Here is a 13,226-nt window from a genome sequence, read left to right on the forward strand (position 1 = left end):
TCACTATGTTACCCAGTCTGGTCTCCACCTCCCTACTTAAGCAATCTTCCCACCTCAGCCTCCCAAAGTGCTGGGATTACAGGCATGAGCCACCGCACCCAGGCCTGAGGTTTAGCTTTTGAGGTGCTGTCACCCTGCTTTCCACACCAGCCACAGTGTTTGCTGTTCCCACCAGCAGCGCGTGCCAGGTCTCCACATCCCACCAACACACGCTGGGGCACTGTCTGACTTCAGCCTCTGAATGCATGTGAGGGGCATCTCACTGGGGCTGTGATCTGCATTCTCCAGTGACGGGCAGCGCCATGCAGCCTTCCCCGTGCTCACCGGCCACCGTGTGTCTTTGGAGAAACGCCTGTCCAGACCCATTGCCCATCGCTGCACCGTTCTGCTCATTCTGAAGGTGAGAAAACAGAGGGCGAGGAAGGTGAGGGGACAGAGGGAGAGGAAGGTGAGGGGACAGAGCATGAGGAAGGTGAGGGGACAGAGGGCGAGGAAGGTGAGGGGACAGAGGGCGAGGAAGGTGAGGGGACAGAGGGCGAGGAAGGTTGAGGGGACAGAGGGCGAGGAAGGTGAGGGGACAGAGGGAGAGGAAGGTGAGGAGACAGAGGGCGAGGAAGGTGAGGGGACAGAGGGCGAGGAAGGTGAGGGGACAGGGGGTGAGGAAGGTGAGGGGACAGAGGGTAAGGACTGCCCAAACATGAAGCTTATGTGTATGTGCTCGGGCTGCAGGCACCCTGGCCTCACCCCACCTTGGCCCTTTTGAGCTGTGAGACTGCACAGTTCCCCTCCAGGACCCTTGGTTCCCCCAAGACCCAGGAGGCACAGAAGAGGCAGGACATCCTGTGGCCAGAAGGATGACCGGGGGTGTCAAGGGCACCGAGCCCCCACCCACCCGCTGCAGTAGGGATTGACTGCAGCCTGACCGCCACCAGCCTTTCCCCCCGTAAGGTGGGGTTCCCAGTGAATGGCCAGAGGATCCCAACCCAGTGGTTCCAATCCCCACCCTCCACATCAGCACCAGCCAGATGGTCACCGTCAGTGACCCTGCCACCCTCCCAGGGGAAAGGGCTTCCAGGGCCCCAGCCCTGGCAGGTTTATGTGGCGGGGCACTGGGCCTCTTCCTGCCCCCATCCCCCACCAGCCCTGTGGGCTGGGCGCCTGGCTCACACCTCCCTTCCTCCCATGCACACCAGCCACAGGCTCCAGGGTCTCAAAGGAACCCCTGGGACATCCCTTTATCTGGGACCAAGTCTGGGGCAGGGCCTGCATGTTGACCGACTGCCTTCTCTGTTCTGGCTGGACTGCACAGCTGGGCCCAGCTCCCTCCCAGGGACCCTGCCCCCGGCCAGGGTTCACCTGAAGGCACCAGTGAGGCAGCGCCACCCAGAACAGGTGTCCCCAGACTTCGGAAAAATCACAAACCAGAAAACAGTCAACAGTCACTTCTGGGTTTGCATGCGACTCTAACCTTACTTTTTCCCAGATACTGACATTAATTTTTTAAACTATTGCTTAACAGTCTCAACATTTCATCAAAGCACCTTTTTGGCACCAAGTACAGTAGGATGGCAAAATATCTGAACAAAAAGCCTTTTACATGAAAGTGTTTTTTTTTTAAAATAGAGACAAGGTCTCCCTATGTTGCCCAGGCTGGTCTCAAACTCCCGGGCTCAAGCGATCCTCCCGCCTTGGCCTCCCAAAGTGCTGGGATCACAGGTATGAGCCACCGCGCCCGGCCCACATGAAGTGGTTTATTCCACTTGGCACTCCTTTTCCTCATTTCACTGCACACCAATGAAAACATTGGCACCAACGCACAGTTCCATGGATCAGAGTTGAGGAAAGTCTGTTCCAATCTTAACCCTTCCGGTGCCAGCTTTGTCTTACTGAGGAGGAAACAGAGGGTCCAAGTGGTTAAATCCCGAGCGCCAGCAGTGGCTGCATGGGGCAGGACTGCCTCCAGCTCTAACTGTGGTGCACTTGCGCCCACCAGCCAGGGTCCACCACTTTCAGCCGGAATCCATGGACAATTCACATGGCAAAGAGAGGAGACCACGGTTGGGTTTCAAAATGAGCTGAAATACCAAAGCGGAATAAAGTTACTTCTTTAAACGTGGGGCCATTTCAGAGTTAATTTCACAAAAGGAAACATGGTGCTGCTTCAGCTGCAGCACAAACATCAGAGCGACTTTGATTATTTAAGTCTCGGTCAGAAACACTGGCAGTCACTTCTGATCTGTGTTAGATTGTAAGTGATTTAGTTCTTAGGCAAATCCTCCTTTAAATAGCAACAAGAGGCCGGGCACAGTGGCTCATGCCTGTAATCCCAACACTTTGGGAGGCTGAGGCAGGCAGATCACGAGGTCAAGAGATCAAGACCATCCTGGCCAACATGGTGAAACCCCGTCTCTACTAAAAATACAGAACTTAGTTGGGCGTGCTGATGCACGCCTAGAATACCAGCTACGTGGGAGGCCGAGGCAGGAAAATCACTTAAACCTGGGAGGCAAAGGTTGCGGTGAACTGAGATCGCGCCACTGTCCTCCAGCCTGGGGACAGAGTGAAACTCCATCTCAAAAACAAAGCAAAACAAAATAGCAACAAGAAACGCTGAAGTCAGTCTGACGCCTGGGAGGGACAAAGGTGTTTTGCAGGTTCCTGCAGCTCAGGCACCCAGCGGGGCTCACTCGAGAGGGTTAAGAGGGTGAGCGCCTGGGAGGAGCCTTCAATCAAAACTTAGTTGTGGCTAAGCCCAGCTGTGCGAGTGCCTCCCTGGCACCGCCCTCTGACCTGGGAACAGGCCCAGAGAACACAGAGGGAGAGAAGGTTGGTTGTCTCCCCCTGCGCTCCTACCCCTGGCTCCTGATCCGAGCCCCTGCTGTCAGGGAAGACAAGAACCTCACACTTCCGAACACGCACAATGCCCCTATGTCTCCCCAAAACACGGGAGGTGCAGGCAGGCCTTCGGTCTCCTTCTGCTCCGTGCTCATTGCCATCTTCCGGAAGTCACACATGCCTGTTGCCTCCTTCCAGGCCAGGCCAGGGGAGAGGGCGGCCCCCACCCCAACCCCAACTCTGCTCCAACAGCAGGAGCCTCCTCCTGTGCACACCCCCGCCCCAGGCACGGTGCAGCTCTACCACCGAACAGGCAAAGCACAGCCAGCTCTGACTGACCCAGGGAGGTCGGGGACCTCGCCCTCTGGAGCAGCCCACGTGGCCCACGGATGGCACAGTGGCCCCCAGGCAGAAGGTTGGCCTTGGGCTCCTTTCCGGAGCAGTGTGTCCAGGAGGAAGCGGCCAGGCACCAAGGCCAGGCTACAGTGAGCCTGGAGGAAAGAAGAGGAAACGGGCGTGGTCACCATCTCCTCCTTTCTGCTGGACTCAGAGCCCCGGGGACTCAGGCAGTCTGAAGGCAAACTTGGCCCATGAGAACACGGAGCCTGAGGAGCTCCCGGGAGAGGACAGTCTGGGCTCCGAGCCCAGCTCAGATGAGAGACTGCCCGGGGATAACGACCTTCAGAGGGCTCTGCTCATCATTGCCTGAAATTATGCAAATGAAGCTCTCTTGTATTTATTTAAGAGTCTCTGTCACCCAGGCTGGAGTGCAGTGGTACAATCTGGGCTCATTGCAACCTCCACCTCCCAGGTTCAAGTAATTCTCCTGCCTCAGCCTCCCAAGTAGATGAGGTTACAGGCGTGAGCCACTCTGCCTGGCCGAGACTCTTTCAAAATGCGTATTCAGGCCAGGCACGGCGGCTCCAGCCTGTAACTCCGGCACTTTGGGAGGCTGAGGCAGGTGGATCACCTGAGGTGAGGAGTTTGAGACCAGCCTGGCTAACATGGTGAAACCCCACCTCTACTAAAAATACAAAAATTAGCTGGGTGTGGTAGTGCGGGCCTATAATCCCAGCTACTTGGGAGGCTGAGGCAGGAGAATCGCCTGGACCCAGGAGATGGAGGTTGCTGTGAGCTGAGATCGCGCCACTGCACTCCAGCTTGGGCGACAGAGTGAGACTCCGTCTCCAAAAATAAAACCCACCCCATTAGCAGCCGCCTGCCTCTCCCCCTCCCCAGCCTAGACACCCCCAGTCCTCCTCCCTGCTGTGGGTTTGCCTGTTGTCCTATTGTGGGTGTTCCAGAGACACAGGGGAACACACGCGCAGCCTCTTGTGACCAGCTTCTTTTACTCTGCAGAAGGGTCTCAAGGTTCGTCCCTATGGAGCCTGTGTCGGGGTTCCGCTCCTTTTTTTTTTTTTTTTTTCTTTTGGAGATGGAGTCTCGCTCTGCTGCCCAGGCTGGAGTGCAGTGGTGCGATCTCGGCTCACTGCAAGCTCCACCTCCCGGGTTCACACCATTCTCCTGCCTCAGCCTCCTGAGTAGCTGGGACTACAGGTGCCCGCCACCATGCCCGGCTAATTTTTTGTATTGTTTAGTAGAGACAGGGTTTCACCGTGTTAGCCAGGATGGTCTCGATCTCCTGACTTCGTGATCTGCCCGCCTCGGCCTCCCAAAGTGCTGGGATTGCAGGCGTGAGCCACCGTGCCCGGCCTCTGCTCCTTTTTATGGCTGAAGAATTTTCCAGGCACAGATGGACCCCGTTTCGTTTTTCCGTTCACTCATCAGTGGATACCTGGTCTCGCCACATTTTTATTTTTCATTTACTTATTTATTTACTTTTTGAGACAGGGCCTCACCCTGTCACCCTGGAGTGAGGGTGGAGTGCAGTGGTGTGATCTCAGCTCACTGACACCTCAAATTCCTGGACTCAAGCCATCCTCCCACCTCAGCCTCCTGAGTGGCTGGGACTACAGGTGTGCACCACCAAACCCAGCTAATCGCTCTGGTCGCCCAGGCTGGAGTGCAGTGGCGCAATCTTGGCTTACTGCAACCTCCACCTCCCAGGTTCTCCTGCCTCAGCCTCCTGAGTAGCTGGGATTACAGGCATGCATCACCATGCCTGGGTAATTTTTTTTGTTTTTTAGTTGAAATGAATTTTCACCATGTTGGTCAGGCTGGTCTTGAGCTTCTAACCTCAAGTAATTCACCTGTTTTGGCCTCGCAAATTGCTGGGATTACAGGCATGAGCCACCATGCCAGGCCTAATTTTTTTTATTTTTATTTTTTGCAGAGATGGGTGTCTCACTGTGTTGTCCAGGCTGGTCTTGAATTCCTGACTTCAAGCAATCCTCCCACCTCAGTCTCCCAAGTGCTGTGTTTACAGGTATGCGCCACCACCCGGCCTCGTCACATTTTTTAATGTGCTCCTTGGCTGGTGACAGGTGCCAGCTCCGGACTGGGTTTGGTAGAACTGAACCCCGAGCTCGAGCCCAGCTCCTTCCGCTCCCGGCTGAGCTCCTCCTTCTCAGGGCTTCGTGTCGTTGTTCCTGAAATGAAGGCTGGACAAGCCCTCTGCCTCCCACAGGGATACTTGTCCAGGGGCCCCACCGCTGGGAAGCCTGGCCTCGCTGGTCCTCTGGCCTGTCTCCCCCCGCAGCACGCTTGTCCCTGGTCACACCTGCCTGCCACAGATTCTGTGGCTCCCAGCCCCACAGTCCTGAGCCCTCTGGAAGACACACTGTCCCACACATGACCTTCCACGCCCACTGGGTCCTCAGGGCCCTGCTCCTCCTGACGCATGTCTCCACCTGTGGGCTGTTCCGAGCAGCTGCAACGCCCTTCCCATCCAAATCCTCCACATCCAAACCCTGCTCAGCAGAGGGGCTGGGGCAATCTTCCTCTGAAACCCCCTCATTCAGAAGCTGTTGCAGGCTGAGCTGTGTCCCTAGCCCCAGGACCTGTGAGTGTGGAACCAGGGTCTTTGCAGAGGTGATGAAGGTAAGATGAAGGGTCACAGCCCTGGGCCACTATGGCTTATGTCCTTATAAGCAGAGGGAGACAGAGACACAGAGGAGGGGCCGTGTGAAAATGGAGAGCGAGGAAGCCACCAGCCAGGAGCTGGAGAGGCAGGAAGGGGCCTCCCTGAGCCCTGCAGGAAGGGCGGCCCTGAGACCCCTTGGTTTCAGATTTGTGGCCTCCAGAGCTGTGAGAGAATAAATTTTTGTTGTTTTAAGCCTCCCACCTCCTGGTTGGTGGTCATTTGTGACAGCAGGGGCAGAACCCGAGCTCCGGGCCTCACAGCTTTGCACCGAGGTTCTTTCTACTTAAGCACACACTGCACCTGTGACAGCAGCGGGGAGGCTCCTCCAAGACCCAGCTGCATGGTGGCCCTTTCTCCCGTGACACAGTGTGGCCAGAGGCCCACCGGACGCCACAGAGGTGGTGCCAGCCGGGCTCCCTGGGCTCTTCACAGACCTGGCATCACAGCTGCCACTAAGAGGAAACATTTCGCCAAGTCCTTCATTCGGATCGTGCTCCCCAGAGCCACGGTCGTTGCTACTTTATTTTTCTCAAAGCCACGGTTTCAGGTGAGAGAAGAGTTTTCTCTGCCTCCCTCAAACCTGCCATGAAGAGTGAGTTAATTTCACACTCGGGAGTGACAGTATTGGTCACTTAATAAAGCTGCAGGAACTTGCCTCACTTCAGTGCAGTAACCAAAATTAACGCGTTTATACACTTTCCGCTAAAAGACACTTCATGTGAACGTGGAGGGCCGAGTGGAGATCCACTGTGGTTCTGTGGGATCTGGGGAGGAAGGAGTCAGCCCTGGTGGGTTCCTGCAGGGCTGCCGTCTGCAAGCTCCAGCCGGGGCTGAACGCACTCAGCGCAGAGCTGGAACGGATGCCCAGCTGGAATTCCAGCACCGTGACCTCCTCTCTCTCTGACTTGAGCCTGGGGCAGGGGATCTTCAGTGAGGTCTGGAAAAAAATGACAGAGATGTTATTGCTTCCGTGAACACCCCAGTCGCCTGGGGACATCGACCCAGGCTCATCGCTGGGCCAGCGCCGGAGGAAGGCCTCCGTGTTTCCTGGTGGCCTCGTCACAAGTATAAAATGTTTACAAGCCCCAGCTGGCGGAGAGGTGGGAGCCCAGGCAGGTCACCAGGGAGCCTCGGTCAGGCTGGGGTGCTGGTCCCTGGACGAGGGTCCTGTGGCTGCTGGAACAAAAGACCCCAGAGTTAGTGGCTTGAAACCACACAGCTTCATCCTCTCACGGTTCTGCAGGCCAAAAGCTGACACGGGTTTCTCAGGGCTAAAATTGAGGTGTGGACAGGGCTGCTTCCTCCTGGAAGGGCTCCGGGGAGCATCTGTTCCTCCCCTTTCCCAGCTTCCAGAGGCCGCCTGTGTTCCTTGGCTCTCAGCCCCTCCTCTGTCTTCAGAGCCAGCAGGGCAGCCTCTCCTCTCTTCTCTGACCTGCTGCCCGCCTCTTATGAGGACCCTTGTGGTTCAGGGGGACCCGCCCGGATAATCCAGGGTCATCTCCCCTCTCCTGATCCTTAACTCACTCATACCTGCAAAGTCCCTCTTGCCAGTGGGGTCCCAGGGGAAGAACAAGGGTCAGGTCTGGAGCACACAGGAGGAGAGACTCGAACCTGGAGGTTATGGGTGAGTTCACACCAGGCCCCTGCCCTTGCCTTGTATCTTCGGAACCTAGTCTCTGTCCCCAACCCTCCCTCCTACTCCTCCCGCTGGTCCCGCCGCCTCGGCCAGGCCCCTGGGAGTATCCGCATCCTCATCTGAAGACCCGCAGCAGCAGCCTCGGCCCCGCCCACCCCCAGCCCAGCTGGGCCTCCCTGACACAGCCTTCCCGCCTCCTCTCTTGAGCAGGGATGGGCGGTGGGCAGCTGGGAGCCAGGGAGGGAGGGACAAACGACTTCCCTTCCACGGCTGGCCCGAGCCCCTCCATGCTGGTGCCAAAGGCCTGGAGGGAAGCCCCGCAGCTCCCAGCCTCCCCGCTCCCTCCCCCAGCCTCCAACCCTCCACCAGGAAACCCTTGTCTGAGCCACAGGCCACCCCCCTTCCCCACGGCCTCCCCGCTCCCTCCCCCAGCCTCCAACCCTACACCAGGGAACCCTTGTCTGAGCCACAGGCCACCCCCCTTCCCCATGGCCTCCCCGCTCCCTCCCCCAGCCTCCAACCCTACACCAGGGAACCCTTGTCTGAGCCATGGGCCACCCCCCTTCCCCACGGCCTCCCCGCTCCCTCCCCCAGCCTCTAACCCTACACCAGGGAACCCCTGTCTGAGCCACGGGCCACCCCCCTTCCCCACGGCCCCATTCTTCCAGCCTTGTCGAGGACCCCAGTCATCTTTCCAGGGACATCTCTCTCCCTTGGGCCTCGTCCTCCTGCACACCTGACCTTTCCCATCCCGGGTGATACCATAACCTTTCAGCAGAATTTTGCCTTAATTCCCAGCATTTTCGGCTTTTTTTTTTTTTTTTTTTTTTTTAAGATGAAGTTTCACTCTTGTCATCCAGGCTGGAGTGCAGTACAGTGAGGCAATCTTGGCTCACTCCAACCTCTGCCTCCAGGGTTCAAGCGATCCTCCTGCCTCAGCCTCCCAAGTAGCTGGGATTATAGGCGTGCACCACCATGCCTGGCTAATTTTTTGTTTTTAGTAGAGATGGAGTTTTGCCATACTGGCCAGGCTGGTCTTGAACTCCTGACCTCAAGTGATCCTCCTGCCTCAGCCTCCCAAAGTGCTGGGATTACAGGCATGAGCCACTGCACCTGGCCCCCATCCCAGTGTGTTACCATAAACTTTTAGCAGAATTTCGCCTTAATTCCCAGTATTTTTGGCTCTGAGTCTTAACACCTCCCCTCTATCTTAACCTGGCTCCAGTGGCCCTTCCTCTGTCCCCTGCCCCTTCCATGCCTCCCACCCCATCCCCACCCCTTCTGGCCACCCCATGGCCCCTCCCCCCACCCCTCCCCCACCCCTCCCCACCCCTGGCCCCTCCCCTGCCCCCCACAGCTCTTTGGCTCCACCTCTAAGACTGGGGCTCCTGGAAGCCACTGATCCTCATCTTATTATCATCCTAGTCCCCACAGAGCCCAGGACGGAGACTCACACAGCTCAGTGGAAGGTCCCCAAGCTCTGAGGGCACGCAGCACAGCACAGCACTCTAGCGGCACCTGCCATGGCCCCTGTGCTCGCTGTCAGAGGGAAGGAGATGATGGCCCCAGCTCAGGGCCCAGAATTCACGCCTGACTGTGCCCGCGTCCGGACCTAAGGAACACCCTCCGCGGTGCTGGGGCTGCCTATGCCCAGACAGAGCGGGGCTCACTCCCCCACACAGGCTTCCCCAGAGTGTGGCCCCATCCCCAAGGTCCTGCCGCCCCCGCTGAAAACGCGCCCAGCCCATGGTGAGTACCGCAGAGTTCACGGAGCGCTTCCCACAGACACTTTCTCCCAAGGGGGCCGCGCCTGCATTGCTACTCACATCTCCTGAAAGCCACTGATGTGGTCTGGGTCTGTGTCGCCCCATCTCGTGTTGAATTGTCATTCCCACGGTCGGGTCTGTGTCGCCCCATCTCGTGTTGAATTGTCAGTCCCACGGTCGGGTCTGTGTCGCCCCACCTCATGTTGAATTGTCAGTCCCACGGTCGGGTCTGTGTCGCCCCCACCTCGTGTTGAATTGTCAGTCCCACGGTCGGGTCTGTGTCGCCCCCACCTCGTGTTGAATTGTCAGTCCCACGGTCGGGTCTGTGTCGCCCCCACCTCGTGTTGAATTGTCAGTCCCACGGTCGGGTCTGTGTCGCCCCCACCTCGTGTTGAATTGTCATTCCCACGGTCGGGTCTGTGTCGCCCCACCTCGTGTTGAATTGTCAGTCCCACGGTCGGGTCTGTGTCGCCCCCACCTCGTGTTGAATTGTCAGTCCCACGGTCGGGTCTGTGTCGCCCCCACCTCGTGTTGCATTGTCAGTCCCACGGTCGGGTCTGTGTCGCCCCCACCTCGTGTTGAATTGTCATTCCCACGGTCGGGTCTGTGTCGCCCCATCTCGTGTTGAATTGTCAGTCCCACGGTCGGGTCTGTGTCGCCCCCACCTCGTGTTGAATTGTCAGTCCCACGGTCGGGTCTGTGTCGCCCCCACCTCGTGTTGAATTGTCAGTCCCACGGTCGGGTCCGTGTCGCCCCCACCTCGTGTTGAATTGTCAGTCCCACGGTCGGGTCTGTGTCGCCCCATCTCGTGTTGAATTGTCAGTCCCACGGTTGGGGGAGGGGCCTGGTGGGAGGTGACTAATCTCAGGGCGGTTTCCGCCTTGCTGTCTCACGACAGTGAGTTCTCGCGAGATCTGATGGTTTTAAAGTACATGGCGCCTCCCGCCTCGTGCTCGCTCGCTCTCTCTCCGGCTGCCGTGTGAAGGCGTGCCTGCTTCCCCTTCCCCTTCCACCATGATCGTGAGTTTCCTGAGGACTCCCAGCCACGCTTCCTACACAGCCTGTGGAACTGTGAGCCAATTAAACCTCTTTCTTCATAAATGACCCATTCTCCAGTAGTTCTTTAGAGCAGTGTGAGCCTGGACTCATGCAGTCACCCATTTCCAGGAGCTTTACCACCAGGCCAGGCAGCCGCCAGTCACTTTATACACAGCATCTCGTTTCCTAGCACCTGGGCGAAAGAGCTATTTTCAGCCCTACTTACAGGCAAGGATGGAGAAACCCAGAGGGCTCAGCCAGCCTCACCTGCTTGGGAAGGCACAGCTGAGCTGCCTGTGCTGCCTTAGAGGGAGAAAAAGAGACACGGAAACAGGTTCCACGCTGGGGTCCACTATTCTTACCTCACGTATAACCTCATAGGGACTGAGCACACCACAGGGGCTCAGAAACCAGGGCCTGGTCCCCTCACTCACACTTGCCGTGGCCACTGAAAATGGCCCCTAAAAGACATCCACGTCCCTAACCCTAACCCTAACCCTGTGAACGTGACTGCGTGTGAAAGGTCTTTGCAGACATGATTGAATTAAAGATGGAGAGAAAAGGAGCATCTGGACAGACCCGACGTGACCATGAGTTCTCCTAAGAGGGAGGCAGAGGGAGATTGGACACAGACGGAAGAGGAGAGGCGTGGGACCACAGAGGCAGAGCGGGAGCAATGCAGCCTCAAGGCATGAGAGCCATGGATGCCTGGGGCCTGGGAAGCTGGAAGAGGCAGTGGGAGCCTCCCCTGCAGCCTGCGGCCCTGCCCACGCCTTGACTTCCACTTGGTGACTCTGCTATCAGACATCTGGCCTACAGAACTGTGAGGTGATATGTTTCTGGGTGTTTTTGTTGTCATTATTGTTGTTTGAGACAAGCTGTCACTCTCTTGCCCAGGTTGGAGTACAGTGGCGCAATCACGGCTCACTATAGCCTTGACTTCCTGGACTGAAGCAAGCCTGCCACCTCAGCCTCCAGAGTAGCTGGAACTACAGGTGTGTACCATCTTTTTTTAGAGATGGGGGTATCACTATGCTGCCCAGCCGGGACTTGAACTCCTGGCTTCAAGTGATCCTCCCACCTCGGCCTCCCAAGCGCTGGGATTGCAGGTGTAGCCACTGGGCCCAGCCAGCTTCTGTTGCTTTAAGCTGCCCATTGGTGGTCACTTGTTACAGCAGACCTGGGACAAGCCACTCTGCTGAATGAGTTGAGAGTCTGATTTTACCCTTTCTGGGCCAGGAATTCCCTGCGGGGCAGGTGGCTACAGCTGAGCCTTCTAGGCCTCTCTCTACTAAAAATACAAAAAAAGGCGGAGGTTGAAGTGAGCGGAGATTGTACCACTGCACTCCAGCCCTCCATCTCAAAAAGAAAAACCAAAGTAGCCGTGGAGTAAAGGGAAATGATCGAAGAGTCTCGCTCTGTCCCACAGGCTGGAGGGCAGGGGAATGATCTCGGCTCACTGCAACCTCTGCCTCCCGGGTTCAAACAGTTCTCCTGCCTCAGCCTCCCAAGTAGCTGGGATTGGGAGTTAAAGACGTGCTGTGAGTCCCCCGTCCCCCATGCTTCGGGGGTGTGAGTCCCACGTCCCCCCATATTCCAGGGGTGTGAGTCCCATGTCCCCCCGTGCTCCGGGGCTGTGAGTCCTGCATCCTCCTGTGCTCCGGTGCCGTGAGTCCCGTTTCCTCCCATTTCTGAGGGTGTGAGTCCCGCGTCCTCCCATGCTCCGGTGCTGTGAGACCCCTGTCCCCTCATGCTCTGGTGCTGTGAGTCCCGAGCCTTCCTGTGCTCTGGTGGTGCGATGCTGAGTTTGGTGCTGAAACTCTCTGAGCTTCATTTCTTACCATCAGTAAGTACCCTGCTTCCCAGAGCCTTTGGGAGGAGTGAAGGAGAAAGTTGGGCCAAGGCCCTGGCAAGAGGCCGGGCCTTGACAGGTATTAGCTGGACTTTGTTTCTGTCCTGAGACAATGCAACTTCTGAACCACACAGAGCACTGTTGACCAGAAACTCAGAATCAGATGGGTCCCCATATCTGTGTTTTAAAAGTCACTCCGGACTTCTCCAGGGGACAGCCCTGTGCTTCCAGGGCCTCCAGGTAGGGGAAGTGGGGAGAAGAGGTAGGCTGCCGGGGACACTCACAGGCAGGCACCCTGACTCCCCTGGGCCCCTGCTGTTCTCTCCCTTTTCTTTCTTTCTCTCCCTTTCCTGTCTTTTTTTTATTGAGTGAAATTCACGTAACATAAAATTAACCATTCTGGGCTGGGTGCGGTGGCTTATGCCTGTCATCCCAGCCCTTTGGGAGGCCAAGGTGGGCAGATCACCTAAGGTCAGGAGTTCAAGACCAGCCTAGCCAACATGGGAAAACCCTGTCTCTACTAAAAATACGAAAAATTAGCCAGGCATGGTGGCGGGCACATGTAATTCCAGCTACTCGGGAGGCTGAGGCAGGAGAATCACTTGAACCAGGAGGCAGATGTTGCACTGAGCTGAGGTCCCACCACTGCACTCCAGCCTGGGCCACACAGTGAGTCTCCATCTCAAAAAAAAGAAGAAGAAGAAAAAGAATTTTTTCAGCATCCCAGAGGCCCCTGGCCTCCCAGCCGCTGTCCCTCCCTCCCTGGAGACCATTGTGATGAAGAGAACCCCCTTCTCTCCCTCAACATCCACCCCCAAACACCATCCTTTATGTTGCCTGTTTGTGATCCACACGGGATCACACAGAATCGAGCCTGGCCACTTCTGTTCAACGTGATTGTTTGAGAGAGGCATCCGTGCTATGCATAACTGCAATTCGCCGGTCTTCACTGCTGCATAAGAGTCCAGTGATGGGATATCTGTCTTCACTGCTGTGTAAGAGTCCAGTGATGGGACACCTGTCTTCACTCCTGCGTAAGAGTCCAGTGATGGGACA

The 13,226-nt window shown here is 57.0% G+C and overlaps 2 long non-coding RNA genes across 2 annotated transcripts; one reads left to right on the plus strand and one right to left on the minus strand.

The window, feature by feature from the left end:
- Positions 1–275: 275 nt before the first annotated feature.
- Positions 276–11,053, plus strand: LOC141409246 (uncharacterized). The gene is made up of 4 exons (XR_012428719.1): positions 276–400; positions 5,129–5,221; positions 8,940–9,263; positions 10,179–11,053. It is a non-coding gene; the product is annotated as an uncharacterized lncRNA (long non-coding RNA).
- Positions 6,361–9,551, minus strand: LOC123570476 (uncharacterized). The gene is made up of 2 exons (XR_006694670.3): positions 9,341–9,551; positions 6,361–6,815 (listed from the first exon to the last, which is right to left on the minus strand). It is a non-coding gene; the product is annotated as an uncharacterized lncRNA (long non-coding RNA).
- Positions 11,054–13,226: the final 2,173 nt, after the last annotated feature.

This window comes from Macaca fascicularis, chromosome 20, assembly GCF_037993035.2.
Source record: "Macaca fascicularis isolate 582-1 chromosome 20, T2T-MFA8v1.1".
Taxonomy (NCBI): Eukaryota; Metazoa; Chordata; class Mammalia; order Primates; family Cercopithecidae; genus Macaca; species Macaca fascicularis.